Raw genomic sequence first — 23,669 nt, 5'->3', positions numbered from 1 at the left:
GAAGGACATGAGTAATGTCAAATATAAATGCTCACTATGCTTCTCCAAGGCACCAAATGGGCTTTTAAGCCACATATTCCTCAGGGCTTACTCAGTGACTGAAAATAGAAACTGTAAATCTATTCTTTGTCTAAGTTTGCAATGAAAAGCAGACATTGCCGAATTGCTGTACAGCCTGACTTGGTGCATATACTTATAATTCAATGGAATGGAGTATTGAAAAACAATAACAAAAGCTTAGTTACATTTTATTTCAAGACTTTGAGAATGTAGGCTTAACTTATGTGGGACCTTGAAGACTCAGTGAAGACTCTGGAAAATGCAGAACATAGCGTGAAATGGAGTAGGTTTCATACAAAATCAACAAATATAAAGACACAATTTTCATTTGTAATCTCTTAGATTTGAAGAGTCTGGCCAATAGCCATTTCCTTGTTACAGGCCAAAGTATACACACCCAGTGAAGAAGAGACAACCTTGCTGATCATGCCTATATACTGATAAAAATTTAATGTCGTGGTTCTTCTGCCCTCCATCTCTTCTTTTGCATCAATCTCTCCTTTCCCACAATTCTCAAATAGGAATCCTAAGAGCCACCATTAACCAAAGGAACCTCTTCATATGGATATGGTACTTCCTATTATTATTTGTCAAATGACTTGCCTTAGTCCCCAGTGATTTTAGAAAACTCTAAAAATAACAGGCATTACATGAAGAGATTGTTTAGAATTTGGTTTATATGCAGCGTTACTGTCCTGGTGTTGCTCCTGATGTGGATGACCCTGAGGAAGTCATTTTATATCTCTGAACTTCAAGATCTCTGTAACTTAAAGTTGTTAGCAGAAGTATTATGTCTAAAGTGTTAGAATAGTTGCAAAGATAATTGGAAGGATAGTATGTATGTTGATGATTGGTATATAGGTAGAAAGATGGGTGCATATGTGGACATATTGCTGGATGGATGAATGGATGGATGGGTAACTATATGCCATATGGGGATAGATATTGAGGAGTACAATCAAAGTCTTGCATTTATCCATATTCATTCATTTATCTCTTTTATGAAAGGGATTAAGGAAGATAGACAGATAAGGCATGTTTTTAGGCAATTCAAATCTTAATAGGACACCAATATTTACAATATGCTACAGTAGCTGTGATAATTGGAGATACTTTACCATTGCAGAGGAGCAAGCAATTCATTCTCTTTGGAGGCTTAAGGAAAGATTCATGAATTAACTTTTGCTAACATGCATTTTAATATGCATTTATAAACAACAGAATGAAATCAGGGGACAGATTAATAAAGACAAGAGAGGTTACACCCATGGCTGAACTTTTTGTGTAGTCCTCTCTTGAGTTATGCACACACACAGCTTTCCAGCTCAGCAAGTATTTTGCTGCTTTGCCAGCAATATAAAGATGTAAAGCTATTTTCCATCTCCTTTGGTTTCAAAGCATCTTTCCTTCCTCTGTTGAACAAAATGTAGTCATTAATGCCACAACGAAGCATTACTCAGTTGTGTTTCCATGCCTGTGAACATGTACCAACATACATTTTTGAATACAGTCTGCATACACATTTGATTTAGTTTTAGTTTTTAAGACAGGATCTCAATCTGTACCATAGGCTGATTTTGATCTGGTTGTATGGCTTCAACCTGTATGTGCTGAGCTCTGTGTTTATTCATGTGGCCTAATTCATGCATCTAGATGTGATAGTTAAATATACATACTTATGTATTGAGCATCTACATTGGTGGCTGTTGTATTAGGTTCTGGTGATAAAAATAATTAAAAGGCACTTGCCTGTGGTTTACAATGTTGTGAAAGATACCACATGACATAAATAGCATAGACTTCTATACAAAGGACATGGGGAAGTTATATCTTTAATATTTTCTTTAGCTTAATCTATTGTCAATAAACTTGAGGAATATAGTATGACATAATCCCAGTATGATCAAGTATTAGCCTCTTACAATCATGAAGCAAAGGGAAGTGCAAAGAGAAGGACCTGTGTTAGATACACGATTTCAGATTATCAATTTTGATTTTAGTTTCCAGTAAAAGGCAATTATTCCTGGGTTTAGCATTCATCACACAATCTTTTCTCCCCACTGTATCTGTGGATTTAAGGGGAAAGTTTTCTTGTCAGATATCATTCACATGAGAGAAAAATCCTTGTTGAGGAATAGGAAATACACTCTATCTTAGTCATGACTGGTGCCTTTGGTCAGCTCATGCTTGCTGTCGTTGCATAGGCTCAGAATGTCAGGAGCAATGCTTCCCTTGTGTGAAGAGTTAGAATTGCTGGCGACTGCAGAGAGGGTCATTGAGTGTACGCCCCTAAAAGGGATTAGTGTAGTACTCTGGGTATATGAGTAGTTATACGATTTCCAGTTTTGCCGTATGATCTCATGTCTTATCTATATTCCCACCATTGTGATGTGATCTACCATAGGGTACTTGCCAGTGCCTGTACCATATCTCTAAATCTACAAAGGTATGAGCTAAGTAAATCACTTTTCCGTGTAAGTTATTGAGCCTCAGGTATTGTATTTCCTTATGGAAACAACAACAAAAATGGGCTAATGTAATACCTTTTTCCATGCCTAAAACAAATTGTTTTGAAGCAATAAATGATTATCACTTCTGATGCTATTTTTTAGGGTATAAGGCAATCTCCTGGGTCTGGCATCCCATGGCAAAGTCTTTGCTTTTGTGTTGTCCTTTCCCAGAGGTACCATTCATTTTTGTGACTGAGTAATTAAAACTGTATAACCCCCTCAGTAAGGTCATCTTTGACTTCTAAATTTGGACAAATTTAAAGCATTTCATTCTCTACTTAAAAAATCATTCTGGCAACGAAATCACAAAAATGCAAAGCACTTCTCCCATCAAGCCTTGACAATATGTGAACAACATGAGTTTTAGTTGAAGGGACTACACAATCATGTCTATGTGACTGAAGCATTACTGGCATAATTATAACACTCCATTGTGAATGTCAATACTGGGAATCTCAACTCCCATTTACTTCTGGTTTCCTATGCTGGGGAGGCTAGATAAGTAGACAGAGATGTTTATGCTTAAGGTAGTATGAGGTTTGCTGCAGGAATTTGTCCTTCCGGAAATATTAAATTCAATCTGCAGGAGATCTTTAATCTCTCTTTACTATATACAATGAAGAGTTCCAGTCGTTGGCATGCTTTGAATGATTGTTTCTGGGATCTTTGCACTATATCTTCTCTCACCTCAAATCACCCGTTAAAAATAAATTTGACTCAGTTAATACCCAATGACTCTTTATGCATCAAGTGATAAGAATAAAACATTAGCTTTGGCTTATGTTATTTTCTGTTAGCCACAAAAAGTAACATTCATAGTTTTGTTCTTCAACGTTGTTCATGTCTAGGCAAGTCATCTCCAGAGAGAGAACTGCCTGGGTATATTCTTCAGGAAATCATTAGGACATCCCTGGTGTGACACCAGTCCTGATGGTGCTTTTGTAACCTCTGGTTCTTCTTATAGTATACTATACTAGATGATGAACTCATTATTAGCCAAAGCATTCATCTTCCCACCATCTAACAACACTTTTCAGACAGTGTCAACCGATGGGCATTTGGTTGATTTTAGACTAGGCTTTCTATAATAGCAATCATTAACAAGAACTACAATTGCTATGCATCTTTGAATACCCAGGGTGTTCTAGAGATGGAATAACTTGCTTTTCAAATACAATTTACTAAAAGATAAGTGACTTTTTTTCTCCTCTTGTCCAAATTTTAGGTAGGCTTCTCCTGCCTCTACGTCCGTCCTTTTCCTTCGAGGAGCTACTTTAGACACTTTGAAACTGTCAGTCCTTTCCCTATTCCTTTAAGATGCAAATATTTTTAAAGATTTCTTGCCAGCTTTATCACCCAGGAGTGTCTTTCTCAAGTTCCTAGAAGGCAATTTTTGAAATATAAACCTCTGGGAAGACAGACTTTATCAACCTCTTTCTGTAGGATGTTAGTGACCTAAATTTGATTGGTGCCTTTCTCTACATTGTCAAGTTATCACCAGTCCTGAAGACAAAATAGAGCTTAATTATTTCTTGGCTAAAGTAAAGTAGCTAACAGAGCTGATGGTTGATATATCCTGACCCTAGTATTCCAATCTCTGTGGCTGTTGTCTTAGCAGAATTGATTGAGGCCTGTCTCATGGGTGGCAAGTTATGAATAATTTTGCTTAACATTAGGCATGCAATTCTCAATTCATTGGATCTTTAATCTTTAAAATGTTATTGTTAGGCCAGGATATCATCTAGGAAACTGAGATTTACTGAACCAACTAAATTTCCCAGGATCCTGTGATTTAAGCTCATGTAATTCTATAGTTATTTGCCATTTTACCTTACCTACTTGAGCATGGAATTTCCATTTCTGATGATAAACTGGGAATTAATGGCTCACGAATAAAGGAAGCTGCCAAATGGTACCTACATTACCATAATGTTTGTTGTAGAGACTGGTTCATGCTCTTAGGAATGAATAGTGTCTTAACCAAATGATTGGTCCTATACTCTATTGGCGGTTATATTTCCCTAAAATTTCCTAACCTTCATTTGACAATAATACATTTTCTAAAAGAGAATCAGGACATCAAAACTCCAGTTCTGATTTTCCCTGCCAAGTGTCTTCATACCACCCTATAATTGTTGTCCAGTGCATTCATCTATTTGGACAAAGTCAATTAAATCTGACTAGTCTGAACCTCACCTTCCACGTCTAATTTGGCCTTAGCCAATTCTGATGTTTTCTAAAACAGGCTAATACTCTCTCACTTCATAGCATTTGTATAATTCCCTATACCTCCACTCCTTTTCCTCTCTTTGTCAGATTCCCTTCCCTCTTCTCACTTTTGCAGTCATTCGGTGGTTGTGTTCTACACTGAGAACGCCTTTTCTGACACTCCATCTGCCTCTATTCAGGGAATTCCAGATCCCTTTTTATGGCCTAGAATCTCCCTCTTAGCACTTCAGTGGTCACCTTCTAACATTATGTAACTTTCTGTATTTGGGGTGCAGAGTGCTAGGACCTTATCCATGCTGGACAAGTAGGCTACCACTGAGCTACATTTCCAGACACAATATGCAATTCTTAAGTCAAATTTACGTTCATAAGATTCACATTGGTAAGGGTTCTTTCCTGATTTGTTTCTGATCCCAAACATTTAGAACAGCACTGCATTCATAGGAGATGTATTGCATTGAACTGTGTCCTTTCCTTAGATCCAGGTGACAACTAACTTTAATATCACAGAATGTGGCTGCCTTTGGGCAGAGAATCTTTAAAGAAGTGATTATGGTTAAAATCACGTTGTTATGGTGAGCTCTAATCCAAATTGGCTCATATCTTTCTTAGAAAATTAAAAGTCAGAGGCCCTTGGGAATGTTTAATCAGAACTGCAACTACTTGAAGAGGAACAAAGATGACAGACAACTGCAAGCCAAAGAGAGACTCAGCAGACAACCAGACCTATCCAAATTTTTTACTCCTAGCCTCCAGAACTGTGAGGAAAAATTAATTAATTACTATTGTTTAAGCTCTCCAATCTATGGTGTCTTGTTATGACAGTTCTAGCACACTGAGACAGAACATTCAATGAATAAAAATAAATTAATATTTTCTGAATCACAGATTATTCAAGCAGCACAATTCTGTGTATTTAAAAGTGTGATAAATTACCAAGAAGCTCAAGAAAAAATATTCAAATGAATGATTTCAGAATATGGAATGTTCTACCCACCCACTATGATATTTGAAATTATTTTCTTATCTTTATATAGATAAACATTACATCATCAACACTAATGATCATTTTTGGGGAACCAAAAATATCTGAATTATGCCATCTCCGTGAACACCTCCCAATAGTGTGAATTTTCTGTCATATAAAGAGTGATCATTTTTTGTAATTTACTTTGAACCAATGAAAAACAGTATATCAGAGGATGACCTGATATAGTGTATTCTGAAGTTGCCTAATGAATACCATCCTCTATAAGCACACTTAGATCTGGTAAACTTTGCTTTAGCAGCTTTCACAGTTTTGACTTGATTGGTTCTTCCGAGGAGAAAGAATTACAAAGCTTTCTTTACAAGGGTTAGTCTTCCAGATGCCTGAAACCCTACAGCAAAATAAAGCACACTATGGCTAGCATGGGGATGGTTGGATTTATGGTATGGAATATGCTTATTTCCACTTACCTCGGACAATCTGTATGCCAAAATATCAGAGTTGTATCACTGGAATTTTCTTGCGTCTTATTCCCAAGCAGAGATTGTGACTGCTTTTGAACAGCCTCGAATTAATTCATCTGTATTTCTCCCATAGAGTAAGCATTCATTTGCATACTCACAAATATGAATTCACACTTGTCTATCACCATGTCTAGAACTTGCATGTGGGCTTAAGCAATACTTCATGCCAGCACTAATATGCTACCCAGTGTGCTCATTGGTGAGGTGTGAACTCATCAGCCTCTTATCTAGCTGTCTCATTCACATAAATAAATAATTAAAATGCTAAAGATAAACGGAGCCATATCTTATACAAAATGTTTTCTGCATTTTCTAGGGAGAATCTTGCCAAAATCAGTCCTATTGGGGTTGTTGTTCCCTGATCTTAAAAATGGCAGGGCACTGTGCCTGAGATGAGGAAGCAGGGACCTGCAGACACTGAACTCAATGGATCAGATATAAAGTCAGTGATGGCGAGATCCTGAGTCTTAGCTGGGCGCCAAGCCTACAAGCATATGAGCATGGAAATTTTTAGTGAATGCCAGTCATTAATGAGTCTAAATATAGGGAGAAAATAAAGGTGAACTAAGCTCTGTTTTCTAAAATAAACCAAGACCTGTAGCTGGTCTATGGGTGGCACGAGGATCATCAATAATGAAAGATGGAAAGGCTTTCAATGAAAATGTCAAAATAAACAAAAAAAGGGGAGGAGGGATAAAAGAAAGGAAGCAGGAAAATAGATTAATTATATTTTCAAATGATTCATAAGTGCAGTCTTACCTCTGGGGATGAACTAACATGCCAACAAGAAAAAAGGAGGAATACAAAATAAATAACAATAACAACAAAACATCAAAGATTCTTTTGATTACATTTTCTAAACATACAGCTTTTCTATAGTGTTCTCTTTGAAGTATCCATGGTGAAGTGGGCTTGAGCAGGTACCTGCAATCATGTCCATGCTTTTTAGTTATGCTGTGTTTTATTTCTGTTGCACTCGGCTGCGCTGTTATCCCTCCAGGTTAATACCTCACTGTCAAAGATAGTGCCTCATAGGGACATTCAGCCATTTCTTTCAGAAGCTCTTTCAGATCCTACCACTCACTGTCAAAAATTCTGGCATCTTCTATTGGTTTTTCATTCCCTTTTATGTATCATCTTTTATTGTTTTTTTCTTCTTTATATGTTTTCCCTTTCTCCTCCTGCTGTTCTTATTATCTTTAGTCCCACAGGTTCTCAGCTGCAGTCTTCTTTGTCTTCTCTGTTTGACTGGCAGCTTCTTTGACTCGCTTTCAGTATCTCTAGGATTCTCTTTTTGCATTTGCTTTTTCCTCTAATCAATGTCAGTTTTTGTTTAAAGCTACAGTGCTCTTTGGTTTGTCCTGTGGGCTCTTTGCCTTGATTTGGCTGGAAGGTTGAACTGTCTTTTGCTTTACCACTGACCTAAAGTGTACTCATACATCTACTTGTAGATGATTTCATGTACTTAGGATGTCAGGCACAGAAGGAAGGTTAACAGGACTTATCTTAAAAGTCAAAATGAGATTGCTATTGTTCTCTACAGATTGTCTATCCTTGCTGGTAATATCTGACAAGGGGGAAGTTGGGTTTAAATAAACCTTACTGTCATTAAAGTAAACTTTCAAGAATTACAAGGGAAAATAGGTCTCCCATTTTAAAATGTGTATGCATATAATTTGTCACTCCAATAAACTAGTGTATTTAATTGGTATGATTAAGATTTCTATACAAATACACAAGCAGCATAAAAAACTGGCTTAATTCTCAAAACTATAAAAGAGCAATATTCTGTTCTTTCAATACACTAATTGTTGAGATGAGTATTAATTTAGTCCATTCTCAGTTAAGTCTTTAGTTAAGTGTTTTGATTTTTTTCGCTATAATTGAGTTCAGAATATCTGGTTTTTATAGTTAATATTCACTTAAATTAAACTATAATTACTTACTTGTCATTTATCATAGCTTTTACTCTTAGCTTTTTAAATCTTCCCTCAAGCCCTGAGATGCTCAAGAGGTCTTTCTCACTCAGAATCCCCAAGTGGTGAGCTGTCCATGTGGCTACCTTGGTGGTGCGAAGGGATCTCAGTCTTGGTTCACTTTATGTTCTCCACTTCTCTTGCGTTCTTATGACAGGCTCTCTGCTCCATATTTTTGTTGTTGTTCTTTTGTTTTGTTTTGTTTTTTTGGTATATGTCTGATAACCCAAGAAAACATCTCATAAGCCAAGAGTATGATTTTTCTCTATCCATTTCATCCCTACAAATTTTGACAGCCAAGAGTCAACTGAGACAGACATGTTCCCTTCTTCACTCTTTGAGCAAAGTACTCAGTCCTTCTGTTGACCTGTTTTGTGGGAGAACTCAAGGAAGCCTCTAGGTTTCAGACAAGAAACCCTAGTCTCTAAGTTAAAGATCAAAAAGCCTCATGACACTGCCTAAAGAGCCAATATGAAATAAAATTCAGGACTCAACTATTGAAATCTCATTCAGAATTTTATGACAGCTCCTACAAAGTGTTAAACAACAGTTAGGAATGCAGGGCCCTGAATTGCTGCATGGGTCACACAAAGTGTCAGTCAACACGTGTGAAAGCAGAGCTTCCCACAGCCGCACAGGTCATATGCCTGTATAATGTATGTCTTCCTCCAAGCCCCTGGCTCTAAGAATAGCCTACACAAGCACTTGCTTGCTGTGCTGCAGTCCTCCAACAATAAGCTGGCTTACTTTCCACTGAAATTGTAGTTCATCTCAGAATATCTAACCAGGAACTAAACTTCCTTTAAATTTGGATTGAAAGAATTAAAATGTGTTTTGAAAGAATTACAGTCCTTGTGTGGCAATGAGATCCTGCTATTTTTTCTTTCCTTTTAATTGAAAATAGATTATTCTTTCATATAATACATCCCAATCACAGTTTCCCCTGCTTCCACTCCTTACTTGTCCTATCTCTCCCCTACCCCAGATCCATTCCATCTCTGTTTCCTTTCAGAAAGGAGCAGGCCTCTAAGAGGTGACAATAGTAAAATGTAACAAAAAAGATACAATAAGGCAAAGCAAACACCCTCAAAGGCAACTCACTAAGCAGAAGAGTTCCAAGAGCAGGCAAAAGAGACAGAGATGCACCTGATCCCACTAAGGCAGCATTATTGTACATTGTTTCTTTCTTATTTTAGTGTACTATAGTCAGTAGCACTACTACTAAATAATATTAACTCACCTTCTACTTGCATATCTTCATTTCAGTAATACATTCTCACATTTAAAGATTACAAAGGTTTAACATTACATATAAGAATTCTTACTGACATCTATACATGTAAGTGGGGGCATTTTGTGCTACTGGCAATGGCAAAAATATCAAATTTTCACAATCATTAGGGATACCTAAAATTCAGACAATAACTATAGCAAGTAACTAAATACACAGTACATTGCTGCTAATGAATTCTTATGCAATTGTGTAGGACAAAAGTCTACATTGGATGACAGGACTGTATAGATAGCTAAGGTATATCATTCATCTCTAATCAAGTTTATCTCAGTGAAGAAAAACGCTGATTAGAAATCTATTCCTGTGACTTGTATTTAAAATCCTGCAAACCAAGGTCTTTTTTTTTTTAACAGGCTGTGGTTTATGAGCTCAACCCTAATTTCCTCTAATCCTGCTGATATCAGACTAACGAGCAAACAATTCAAATCAAGGCCTATCTTAGTAAAAGATAGTTTCTTTTGTAGACCTCTATCTTCACTGGAGTTTGCAGCAAATTCGTCCTGGCTCTTTTTCTTATTATTTTTAAGTTTAAATTTAGATTAGAAACAAGGATGCTTCACAGGTCAGTTCCAGGTCCCTCTCCCTTTCCCTTCCCTTCTCCTGTGCCCTCCCCCTAGCCCCCCCCATTATCCCCTCATTTCCCCAGGGAGGGTGAGGCCCTCCATGGGGGTGTCCATAGTCTGTCATTTCATACAGGGCAGGGCCTAGACCATCCCCCAAGAGTTCAGGGTGAGAGCGCATCTCACATTGTTGGATGGGAGTCCAAAGTCCGTGTGTATACTTGGGATGAGTACTGATCTACTGCCCAAGGCTCAGTAGATTACCTAGGCTTCCTCACTGACACCCCCATTCAGGGGGTCTTGATCAGTCCCATGCTGGATTCAAGAGTTAACCTTTGTCAGGTCAGCTGTTTCTGGGGGTTAAACCAGCCCAGTCTTAATCCCTTTGGTCATCAATCCTCCCTCTCTGTTACTGGCTTTCGTGAGTTCAGCTCAGTGCTTAGCCATGGGAGTGTGCCTCTTCTTCCATCAGCCACTGAATGAAGTTTCTGTTTCCCAGACTCTCTTGCCATGGGATTGTAGGCTGGCACAGAGAGTTCAAAAGTATCCTTAGTCTTTCAAGGTTAAGAGCATAAGACCTAAATTGTTGATGTCTTGTCTAAATAATAGACTTGGTCTGAGGTGTGGTTACTCTTGTCCCTCAAGTTCCGATAACAAGAAGTTGAGTGTATGGTGTGGTTACCTAATGTTTGGAGAATTAAGGAAGAAAGTCTGTTTGTTCCTTCTCCATGACAAAGAAGTCTTTTGCCGTGTTACCCTTTTGGTTGGGATACTTAAGAATATTGAAGAATAAAATTCAGGTGTCCTGTATTCACTGGACTGCCCGCCTGACTCTCTCCTAAGTCTTGTTCTTTTTCTTAGTGCCTTTACCTGCCATTTCTCAACCCACACTCCCGCTCTCAGCTACAAACCAAGGAAGTTGGATGGATCTGACTGAAGCCCCAGAAAGATGGGTTACAACAGATTGGTGCCACAATATTGGACTATGACAGATGGCCTCAACACTTTGCCATCTGAACTTGTGGTGGTGTCCACACCCTTTGGGCATGGCTTCAGGTTCAGGCCTGTCCCCTTATAAGGTAGAGGAGGGGCTGGCTCATGTGCTATCTTAGGTTGAGGTGAGAGTATCAGAAGGCCAGAGATATGTCATGTAACTGCAGAGTGAGCAAGAGGGACCAGGCTGGAATGAAAGTACAAATGGCACTGCCGCCAATGTGAGTGAGGCAAGAATTTCCACGTGAAATGGAACTGCACGGGCCTTCCTAGACTTATGCAGGCCATGGTGCAGAGACACTGTGGCAGTTGGGCTTGAACACAGCATGGTGTCTCCCTGGAGACTTCTCTGAGTCCTCTCTCCAGAATTCTTGCCTGGTAGCCCCAACTATACTTCCTGCCTGACTACTGGCTAACCAGTGTTTTAGTCATCAACCAATAAGAGAAACATATATACAGAAGACATCTGAAATCATCAGGGTATATGTTTTTCTAGACTAAAGGTTGTAGAGCAGGAAAATAAAAAAGATAAATGGAGAGAAAAAAAGAGCAATTAGAAGTTTGCTATGACCTTCCCCTGTGTAGATTCTCTTGGGAAAGAGAAGGTAGTTATTTCTCTACTCCTTGCTTGGGATGTAGTGGCTTCTGGGGGTGAGGGAACAGCAAAGGAGAGAGGAGATAAAAATAGGTCTAATCCAGTTTAATCTTACAGTACAAAAGCACAGCTTTTGCCTCAAAGGTTTTTTTTTCTCCCCCTGGTCAATAGGAGTGACCATGACCAGGGAACACAGTTTAGGTCACTCCAAATCCCATGTCCTAACATCATAACCATTTGATAGAGTTTTTGAAGTATGAGTAAGGAACGTCAAAAATTAAGACACTTACAAAATAATTGGTGGAACTATTAGGTAGACATGTTAAAACACAGTGTGAAAGTCTCTATTACGGGCTTCAGATGCTTGCAGATAACATTGTTAACTTTCTGGTTGTTGCGAACCAGATATTTGCACATTCCAAAGGATTCCTCTAATGATCACTATGATGTTGATTTACATAGATAAAGGGGTATTATGAAGGTTTAAAATGGTCCAAGATTATTTGTCTTTGTATTCCAAGTATTCAAAACTCTCCCCGCCCATCCAAGTTCTAATAAGCCCAGCCTTGTAGAAGCTTCAGTGAAAGATTATGCTGTCTCCTGGAACTTTCATACATAGTGCACAGGTATCAAATGTGACTCCTAGCTGAATAAAATTTAAGGTGGGTCTAAAAGAGTCATCTATGTGTCTATTGTAATTATTGAACTGAAAAATCTGTCGGACAATCCTGTGGTAGAGGGTGTGAGGGTACCAGGATAAGAGATGCAGAAGGGGGACTAGAGAGATCACTTAGCAGCTAATAGCTATCTCTGTTCTTCTAGAGGATCTGAATTAATTTCTGAGCACCTATGTCTGTTGACTCAGGGCTTCCTGTAACTCCATTGTAAGGGATCTGACAGTCCCTTCTGGCCTAACATACATGACACACATTCACACAGATATAAACCCATACATATAAACACAAAGTTTGAAAAAATGCAAAGGAGTATGCGTGGCCATAGCAGCATAGGAAAGTTCTCATCAGGATGAGGACCAAGACAAAGAATATCCTCAGACACAGGGGAGGGGGTGATAGCAGTGGTATAGCACACATTATTAGGGCTTCATGAACCAATGCTCCATCTCAAGATCAAGGATCTAAGCTTTCCTAATTCTGCAACCTGTAACAGGCTTCTTTCCATGAACTAAGAGGCTGCTATAAAAGGGAAAGGAAGGACTGCATCTCAGATACGTGTAGAGGATTCTTCTTTCTGTTATCCAAAATCAGCACATTAAAGTAGCCCTGGAAGTGAAATTTTAAATGAGATAGACATCTGAAATGAGTAGAAAAAATATTTAAGTGAATGTGGAAGGACATGCTTGCTTAGTGCAGGTGTATTTGAGTAAAGAACTCAGCAAGTTGTGGCACAAAGATATGAGTGTTACAGCAGCAACAATTGCCAAAAAATAAAAGGAAAAAAGAAAAAAGAAAAAAACCTCTTGGTCAAAGGCACAGAATCTCTCATTTGGATGCAGACTCAGTAGGTTCAGGAGGTAGCCAAACTCAGTGATTTGGCTATGGAACCACCTCTCAGGAAGGCAGTTTTACCTTAAGGTGTTGGCTTGGTTAATTTTGTTTGTTTGTTTTGTCAATCTGCCAAAACTTAGGGTCATCTGTGAAAAGAGATTGTGAATTGAGAAAATGATACTGCAAGACCAGTGTATAGGCAAGTCTGTGGGTCATTTTCTTATTTAATATTGATGGAGCATGCCTAGCCCACTGCACTTGGTGCCTCCCTTGGGCTGGTGGTTCTGTGTGGTATAAGAAAGCATGCTGAGCAGACAATGGGGAGCAAGCCTTAAACAGCATTCCTCCACAGTCTCTGCATTCTTCTGCAGTCTCTGCCCTGGGAGTTAAATTAGTCCTGATTCCTGCCCTGACTTCTCTTCCTGATGGACTGTAAAGTTGTTAGCTAAAATACACTCTTTCTTCGCCCAAGTTGCTTTTGGTCACAGTTTGCTTATCATTCGTTAGTTTATCACAGTAATAGTAAGCGAGGTAGAACAGCCATAGGTAAATAAAATAACTATTCATTATATGAGATACCACATTTTTCCTTCCCATAATTTCCACCATCTAGCAGTCACTAGGAGCCAAGCCATGATGAGGTCTAGCTGGGATAATGCACTTTCTGAATGGTGTAACTTTCCCTTGTTTGTTTACTTGTTTGCTTGTTTTTCCCTGTATCTTTCATTGTGACATGGGCAAGAACTTAGGTGTGCTTTTTTCTGGTTCTTTGGTCTTCCTTACTCTCTCTAGGGCCTTCCTCCCTGCCATGCTGCCAGGTGGCAGACTATCACTCCAGGGACTCAAGAAGTATAGTTTTTTCTTCCTTCGTTACTCTTCTTGGGGATTCACCCAACACAGCTTTATCTTGCTCATCCTCTTTTTGTTTGTTTGCTTGTTTTAAACGCTTAAAAATGTCTTTAAGGTTCCATTTAAATCTACTCTTAAGTTATTTTATTTAAAAATAATTTCATCAGAATATTTGTGAAAGGGACATTCTAAAGACATAAGAGAAGATTGGGGAAATGATTAAAACATGTTAAATGTAAAATTAGATAAATCCAATAGGATCAGACCATGTAAGGCCTCATAGACCATATGAGAACATTGGATTTAATTCAAGTAAGAATGGAGAAAAGGGAGTATTCAGTCCATGTGGTGATGCATTTTGACCTTAGACACTACAGAATAACCAAGAGAAGAAGCTGAGGAATTGTTTATGAAATCACTACGAAAATTCAAATGAGAGATTATGGCAACTGGAATCACAGTAGCTTTGATGGAGGAAGAATTGTCATTTGAAGCTTTTTAACCCCTGTGGTTACACACTGAAGTAACAACAAATACAAGAATTCTCTAGATATACCAGCTTAGAAATGGTCTTCGAAAACAACACACCGAATGAATTCATTGAGAAGGTAAGTATAAAGAGAAAAAAGAAAGCTGTTCAGAATCGAGTACTTAAAGAAGTTTTCATTGAAAGACCTGGCAGACAAAGAGGGAACAGAGAAAACACAAGGAAAGAGTTCAGGAAAGGTGGGAAGAAAGACAAATGCTAGCTAGACAATGTCTTAGAAATCAAACTAAGATGAAGAGAACTCTATGAGATGAGAACGTGTGGTGCTGAGAGATCTTGTAAGACAAAGGATGCTCTTGGTAAACTTACAAAGATTGTGGCTGGAGTTTTTAAAATGCCCAGTCTCCAGTGGATCCAAAAGGCTAGTCTTGGCTGCTGGCTTCAATATACCAATTAAAGAGAGAAGCTATGGTGAAAAGTAAAGAAGAGGTATATTCATTGTGGCTGTATCAGGAAGAGGAACACACAAAAGGATCTAGCGATCCCGGGCCCATCTTCCAGTTGCTAAACTGAGGGTTAGATTTAAATACAGGGCAAGGTATGACTAACTTCAAGTCCCTGACAGTGTGCATTGTCTGAGCTCAAGAACAAGGTCCTATGTCCCTCAAAGCATGTGCTGATTTAATAAATTATCAGTCACTGAGGGCTTAGGGAACAGACTTGCTCTCAGTGACTGTCCTTATCTGAATGGTGTTCAGCACTTGGAAGTACTTAAACTCCTGGAATTTAATATGACTCTGGGAAAAGGTTAGTGGCAGTAAGTTGCCTTATTGCTTCATCAATGAACAGATCCAAAATGAAGGCAGAAATGCCAGCCTTCCATCCTGCCTTCAGATCTTGTATGTCTAAGTGACAAGTCAATGCTTGCAACGAAAGTGGCTTCCAAGTGTCTGTTTCACAATCCGTAGTGCTGCAAGGAGGGAGGAGCCTGATTAGAGGGGATTCAAGAGGAATGAGGAGGAGAATTGGAAATGATGAGCATGAACCAGTGGAGATATTTTGGTACAGAGTACAGAAATTTTCTACAGAGGGTCTAGAAATGAAGCAATGGATAGATATCCAGAATTGAGAAATATGTTTATCTTCAGCATCAGAGAAATGATAATATTATGTGTAATGAGATGGAAGATGTTATAATATTGTCTTAGTTGTGGCTTCTATTGCAGTGGTAAAATACAAGTTGGGGAGGGAAGGGTTTATTTCAGGTCAGAGATTTCAGGCCACAGTCTATCACTGAGGGAGGTCAAAGCACGAGGCAGGAGCTGAAGCAAAGGCGGTAGAGGAGTTCTGCTTACTGGCTTCCTCCTCATGGATTTCTCAGCCTGCTTCTTTATACAACCCAAAGCAGCCTTCTTAGGGGCAGCATTGTCTACAGGGATATGGGCTCTCCCACATCATTTAAACCAGAAAATGCTCCCCCCTCTTGCCCACAGGTCAATCTCATGGGAGCATTTTCTTAATTCAGATTTCTTTTACCAAAATGACTCTACCTTGTATCCAGTTGATAAAAAAGAAACAAGTAAACTAATAAAACAAGCAATAAGCAATCATCAACAACTATGTAATGTATAAGATAAATGTAGAGAATTGCTGAGATGACAAGAAGATACGGAGTATGCTCAGTGAGTAGAGAGCATAGCTATTAAAAGGCTGTTGGACACTTCATGGTTTTAGCACTGATAAGACAGGTTTGCACGTACCCAGTTTCCTAACACCTCTGAGGTACAACAGAGGCTGCATATACCATCATTTTTGCCATCTGTGTGAATAAACTTATATAGTGATTTACAAAGGACAAGGAGGAAATTTAACATAGCTGGGGAGTCGAAAATATGGGCTCAACTCTGCCATGGGAAGCACAAGCTTTTGATCTTCAAACATTGACAGTTAGAATTAAAAGAGAGATCTGCCTGTTAGACCATCTAGCATCCTATGCTGAAGACTACCCATAGTCCTCAGTGTGTCACCTTGGTGTGGTTGCAAACAAGGACAGCCTATGAAAGGCTAGTGCTTGTACAGCTACGGGCAGAGGCATTCAAGCCTTAGTTATGGTCTGCTCTGAATCAAAGTCAGTTTCTTCCCTTCTTGCTTTGCATTCATCCTCCTTCCAGTGGTGTACCAGAGTTTGAAGTCACAGAAAATGGCAGGCCCACTGGTTAGAAGATGCATGCCTCTTGACTTCACCTGAGCCAGAAATAAGCTTTTCTTTCCTCCACCCATGAAAATTCTTGGTTTGTTCATTGGAGGCTAAAGAATGAACTCCCCCTAACTAATCCAGAATGCACTTAACAAATGTTAAACATTACTATTAATGCATTTAGTGCCACACAGCAAGTGGATTAAGGATGAAGTTCTATAAACTCAGTAGTCTCTTCAGTCTTTGTTCAGTGTTTGTAAGAATGTTACATTCTAGCTGTTGCAAAGGACACAGTAACTGCAGCAATCTTCCCTTTTCAGAGACACCAACAGGCACCCTGGGATGTCTCTGTGAGTCCCTGGCCATCAGAAATTCATGAGACAGGATTTCACACCTGGGAAATGAGTTTAGATCAAAGACGAACATCCTGCTCGTAATCCACTTCCCTGCCTCCTGCCTGGGAATCACTGAGCCTGGTATTAGACTTGGGATGTGAAACCTCCCCTATCCTCAGAAAGGTAGTAGATTCCCACTTCTGCCATTCAGGTTCTGATTTTCTCTCATTGGAAGTTGGTGCTGTCTCTGGCTGCTGGGCACTAGCCTCCCCTGACATGTGGTTATCGATGTGTCTATCTGTCCATGCCATTCTATAAATCTTGTGGTCTCTAGGAGCAGCTACTCTCTTAGTGCCCTCTAGTGTATCCCATACTTTTTGATGTTCCAATACAGCTATTCATTTAGTATACTGCATAAGAAGCCATCATCCCTTTCAGAACATAAAACCTACTGAGACAGAAAATGAAGAGCAGAGTTAGATCTTGTCAGAAACTCAATCTATAAGCCATCTTAAACAGCCAACGATGGTGCTTTGACTCTTCCCTAAGTTGAAATGCAACTGCAAATAAATAATTGAGGGTATGTATCACTGAATAAATCAGGTTATGAATATCTAATTTATTGATGCAGAGTGTCTGCTACTCTGAGGTTTATATTGCAAGTAGGTCACAAATGAAAACAATTCCAGTTTCCATCTCTGTGTGGACAGACAAGGGTTGGCATTTTTTTCAATTAGCAATATTATAATTGCCATCCTGGAATTTGCTTAATTTCTCCAATTCAAAACGAATCCAATTTTCTTTCTTATAACTTTCTGCTTATTTAATTGGAGCTTAACATTAGGAAGAACTCTTTAATATTCAGGAAGCCTGTCTCAGATAGCATCATGTCATGAATATTCCCCACTGTAAAGTCATACTTCTTCTTTGACCTTGTTGTCATTGTTTTGTTACATAAATTATTCACCCCGGTATGTCTTATAGATTAAACACACTGGAAACAAATTAAAAGCATCCCAGCGGCTTAAAAATGTCAAGGAAGTCTTCTTTTCTCCAAATACCTCCTGCAAAATGGGATGCTGAAAAATAACCCCACAAAATAGGCAAGATGATGCGTAGAGGTGAGATCGCCGTGTGAAATAAGCGTTTCTGCTCTTTAAAAATTTCATGTGTCTCAGCTCTCATTGTTGAAGTGAGATGGACATCTGCATTTTTCACATTGATATGTAAAGGAGAGAAATCAATACTCCTTCTCCTGCCCTTTGCCTGGGGCAGACTGTGCCAAGCTTCCTTTACCCAAGAATTGAGCGTCCAGGCAGTAGGAGCACCTGTGCAGTTCAACAATAGATTGGGCCAACGTGCCCTGGCTACTACAATGGCCCTGGGTCATTCTCACCTAGACTTTGGATGAGCACTCATTCTCAAAGTATAAAAGGATTCCACAAAGGAACCCGAGTCTCATTGGCTCATTCCTTCTCAATAACAAAAGGAAAAGAACAAACAAACCACTCTATTAAGCAAGTAACCTGAGAGATCACTGAGAGGCAAAGATTTTTTTTTTAAATCCTTTGGAACTACTGACACTCTCATAACATTTTGTATACCCACAGTTACTCTAACTTTATAGATATTAATTCATTAAAAATAATTCATAACACCTTTTTATCACATTTCAATCGTGAAACTGAAGCTCAGAGAGAAGAAACTTGGCCATGACACAAAGACAGCAAATGAGAAGGGGTTTGAATGCAGGAGGTGTGACTCTGTGCTTTACACATTGCTGTCTGTGTCTTTAAGGCTCTGTGACCCACAGTCCCCTGAAAAAGGCATGATTAGAATTTGATGTGGGAAAATGTATACCGCAGTTTTTAATATTTTTGTCATATATCAAGGTTGGACTAGCTGGCTGTAACAAGGGGAGCAGAAAGGGAATTGATTTTCAGCATATATGATTTGTTCCAGCTTTACACACTGTTGTTGGATGAAATGGAGGCCAAATAAAGGCTTTGTACATGGACAAAGGATATCCGTTCACCTCACCTCTGTAAAGTCAAGATGGTTTGCAAAGGTTGCCGTGAACATTGACTGGTGCTAGTTAAGTAGGGTCTCTCCATGAAGATAAGGCCTTAGGACCTTAGGAACAAAATTAAACAAGAACAATAATAACAACAGACAATATTAATAGCTCATTGAAGGTTTAAAAGCTACCGTTATGAAATAATGCACTGACTTCAATACCATTGTGATCCATTTCTAAGTGTCTTCTCAGGTGCCACACCAAACGGATTTTTCTAAAATTCAGTTGCTTCTGAGGTTATCTGCAACACGAACCGTCTTCAGAAGGCAAAGTCTCCAACTCACAGCGCTCCTGTAGGTATCCATTATATATTGTGTTCTACTGTATCCACTCACAGAGACTCAGATGAAGACTAACATCCAAGAATAAAGTCTTCAAAAAGTTGACACTTCCTTAAAGATGGCTACATGTGGTCTGAGGTAGAGGTACAAACAATAAGTTTTTTGGGCTCCTTGCTTCACAAATAACCTCTCCTTTTAAGAATAATAATTACCATGGTAACCCTAGCAGCTTAGGAACCATTCAGGCATGCCAACTCTAGGAAGGAAAGAAAAAAAAAAACAAGAATTTCAGATACCTGTTTAACCCTTCAAATTTCTGTGTCCTTTTCTACTACCGAGTCAATTTTTTTTACTTAATTTTATCAAAAATATGAAAAAAAGAACCCTTCGTCAGAGGCAGGAAGGAGAGGGGATTGAATAAAAATGAAAAGCATCTCACTTAAAGAAGTACACACCACGTAAGTCCTTTAAAGCCCCTCTACCTCAGATTCAGAGAGCTTTCCTTTGACACCTCTGCTCTCCAGAGGACAGGCTGAGTTATGAAAGTGATGCTGTGACAGTTGGCAGCATCTGCACCCTGAGATGCCCACATGCTGCTCCTCTTCCTCATAGAGCATGAAACCTAGATGATGGAGGCCATAAGCATTCGGGACAGTATGATTTGACTATATCTGCATCCTACAAGCAGAAGACTGAGGCTCTGCTGTATCCTAGGACTGTGATGTCTGCCTTCCTACTGTGGCTTGTGCGTTGGCATTTGCTCATCAACACCAGATTTGAGAACCAAATGGAAGGCTGAAGTATGTGCTGCAGCCACAGCCCAATGAAAGCAAATACTCCTCCAGAAGACTTCACATGGAATGAATATCAAATAGCATTTGAACTGCCACATTCAAATAATGAGTTCTGAGGCTATCTGATAGACTCACACAAAATCTTTAAAAATACTGATATTTTGCTAGCACAAATTATTACTGGGTAGGGAAGGAATTCTCTACTGTGTAGAGAAGGAATTCTTATTTTGCATTCCTCTGATAACTGCATTCTGCTCATGAATTTAAAAAGTTCATTAGAGCGATAACAAAAAGGAAATGGAAAATTATACCGTTCATATACAGGTGTATTAATCTTGCCTCCAAGGAAACCGAAGCATGATACGTGAGATTCCTAGATAAATATCTCAGAAAAATATGTTACGTATTCATTTGTTTTATTCCACTGTTTGTATCTTCATTATATAATTTAAATTGCATTGTCTATGAACTATATAGCTCATCTGGTTAATTTATGCTTTCCATAAGATTATTTTTTGCTGTGTGTCTATTAAATTTTGAGTTAAGTGTTTCACCACTGAGTAAGACAGCATTATTTTTACAGAATTATGTATTCCATATTTGTCATGACAGTGGAGGCACAAAAAGGGAAAATAAAAGATAGCATACCTTATTTGAGTTCAATGCTCTAAACAAAGACTTCATATAATGACTGATGTTATTATTAATATGTTTCCTTTCTATACTTATAGTCTTTTGCGGCAACAGAAAGAAAACATATCAAGGAGAGGGTCAGGCAATTTTCAGCCCACACCCCTTTATCTTCCCATCAAACCTTGACGCTTATCCAGAGCAATGAGCCTTTGAAAATAATGGTCTGTGGCCTTGGTAACTGAAGGCAATAAGCAATATAGCCATGGCCAGATCTCATGATGGGAATGAAATAAACTCTGTCACTACTTTTTATCTCTCTTCCCAATTCTTTCACACTTTTGAAGCGTTCTTCACTTTCTAGCCGTTAGCATTGGTCTTCATCATTTTTTTTCCAAAACTGCTGCATCAAAGTCCGCAGCCAGAGGAATGGCTTTCAGGAGAATAAACACAATTCTTTTTTAAACCTGATGGAGGTTAATGTTTCATATTCCATTGGTTTGGATCTAGGAAGTTGAAATGGTTTTTCATTCATGACACAGAGCACACAGTTTTAATTTTCACGATGACATGAAGGTGATCTGAAACAGCACCTCTTCCACACAGCTCCAAAGTCTCGTTGATTGGCACTCATCCTTGTTCCTTGAAACCCTGTAGCACCCCATCATTCCTTTTTGTCATGAGCATAATATATCAAGAACATAGCCAACTAGTTTATCTCTTCAACAATGTCAGAAGGTATTGCATAATACTAAGTTCACATGCTACATTGGTTTCATTGACAACAACTGGCCAAGGAGTCCTGATTTCCTGTGGTACTTGGTTAAGACAAACACAAGGTTATTGTTTTGCTTGTTTGTTTTATTGTTAATATTAGCATTTAAGTGTTGAATAACTTTCAAAACACTCATTACACATTGTATATTGCATGATAAATCGTGTATGCGTGCGTGTGTGTAGGTTCCTGAAAGCCTACAAAGGTTTAAAGAGGACACAGAATTCTGCTGCAGTTAGAGCTGAGTTGAACTACAGGATCCACTTGAGCTACAAGAGAGGAAGGACCTCAGATACTATACAGGGTGGGGCTGTGTCTAGATGGAGGGTGGTCAGACTGACAGATAGTAATTCAGCAGGCCACATCAGCAGTGAGGACTGAACTGAACTGAAGTCACCAGAACAATAGAGTTCCTTATCTAGAGAAGTTGGATTACCAGCAGACCTTTGAGAAGGTTGAAGTTTCTCAGATCTCCTTCCTTCCTTCCTCCTGCCATAGCAAGTATACCTCCAGCATCAAAGGTCCATTATTGGGCATGATGGTCTTTTTTAGTGAAAGTTTCCTGTCTTAAATAGAAGTTCTCCAGTGAGAGAAAAGGCAATGAGAGAATCCACATGAATTGCTCTAACTTCCCCTAATGCTCTGTTTAAACAATATTGAGAGAATGGAATTTTACTATTGGGAGACTAAGAAGGCTGCTTTGGCTACTTCAGAGCATCCAAGTGTGGGCATGGAGAGGTGAAAAACCTCCATAAGAGCTAGAGGAGTTTGGAAAACAATGTCCATAAGCAAATGAGAAACAAAGAATGCAGAGGCAGTTAGAAGAAAACAACTTATCCTATTACCTGGGGACAGACAGTGCTTGACATTGCAGGGAGGGCTCAAGGGACATATAACCCTGGGGTGGGCTTGGTCCTGTGCCTTTAAACTCTCTTACCTTGTCATTACATCTTTGCAATATATATATATAGTGAAAGTTCTTTGGTTCTAATAGCTTATGAATCTGCACCACCACAATGCACATGTAGATATATGTAATAAATTCATCTCTGGCACTGCACTAGTAGACATGTGTAATAACCATACTACCACATTGCTATGTAATAACCACACCAGGGAACTGTACATGTAGTTATGTTTAACCATTGCACTGCACTTTGTAATAAGTAATAACTGCACCATCATACTGTACATGTAGATACATGTAATAATTGCACCATCATACTGCACATGTAGATATACTGCACCTTTGCACTGCACAGGTTAGATATGTGTAATAACACTGCCATTACTCATAACTCTGAATATGCTAGATTTATGCAACCTCTGCACCAACTCTGACCCTGTACTTTTTTATTTTTGTTTTACTTTCGCCAGTCTGAATTTTTTGAAGTTAGTTAATATTAGGTTATTCCAAAGTTACCTGCAACCAAGAGCAAAGTCAGTAGTTACATTTAGCCTCAGGAATGACAATGTTCAGTTCTACAATATCGTCTAACTTTCATCAGTGATGTACTGAGAGAATGACAATGGTACAACTGAATAGTGAGGCAACATTGTACAAAAACACAACATTTTCTTTTTGCAAAATTGCTGTAGACTTGAATTCTCACAAAACAAATACAGAAAAACACATTTGAAAAGAAAAATGTGGGGAACAGGTAAAAGGCATAGGAAAATTCCTGTGCTGGCTTCATAATTTTTCACGAATCTAAATACAGCCAAATAAAAACGTACAAGGCATTGGAGTAATTGAAAAAGAAAACAGATCATGATTTAAAAATAAAAAAGACTTGGTAGCTAATAAGCTCCACTGCCTGCTAGGCATCATGGCACGTGATTTGCTTGAAAATTCCGATAGTGCTCTTATGAAGTAGATATTATTCCTACTTTAAGATGAAGAAGATTAAGAGTACAGAAGCTAAAAATGTAACAACATTGCAGTGGTAGCAATCTACCCAGATGGAATTTAACTCGGTTTTACATTTCAACTTCTCTAGTATTTTC

This window comes from Mesocricetus auratus, unplaced genomic scaffold, assembly GCF_017639785.1.
Source record: "Mesocricetus auratus isolate SY011 unplaced genomic scaffold, BCM_Maur_2.0 Super-Scaffold_15014, whole genome shotgun sequence".
Taxonomy (NCBI): Eukaryota; Metazoa; Chordata; class Mammalia; order Rodentia; family Cricetidae; genus Mesocricetus; species Mesocricetus auratus.
Note: the sequence above shows the minus strand (reverse complement) of the source record.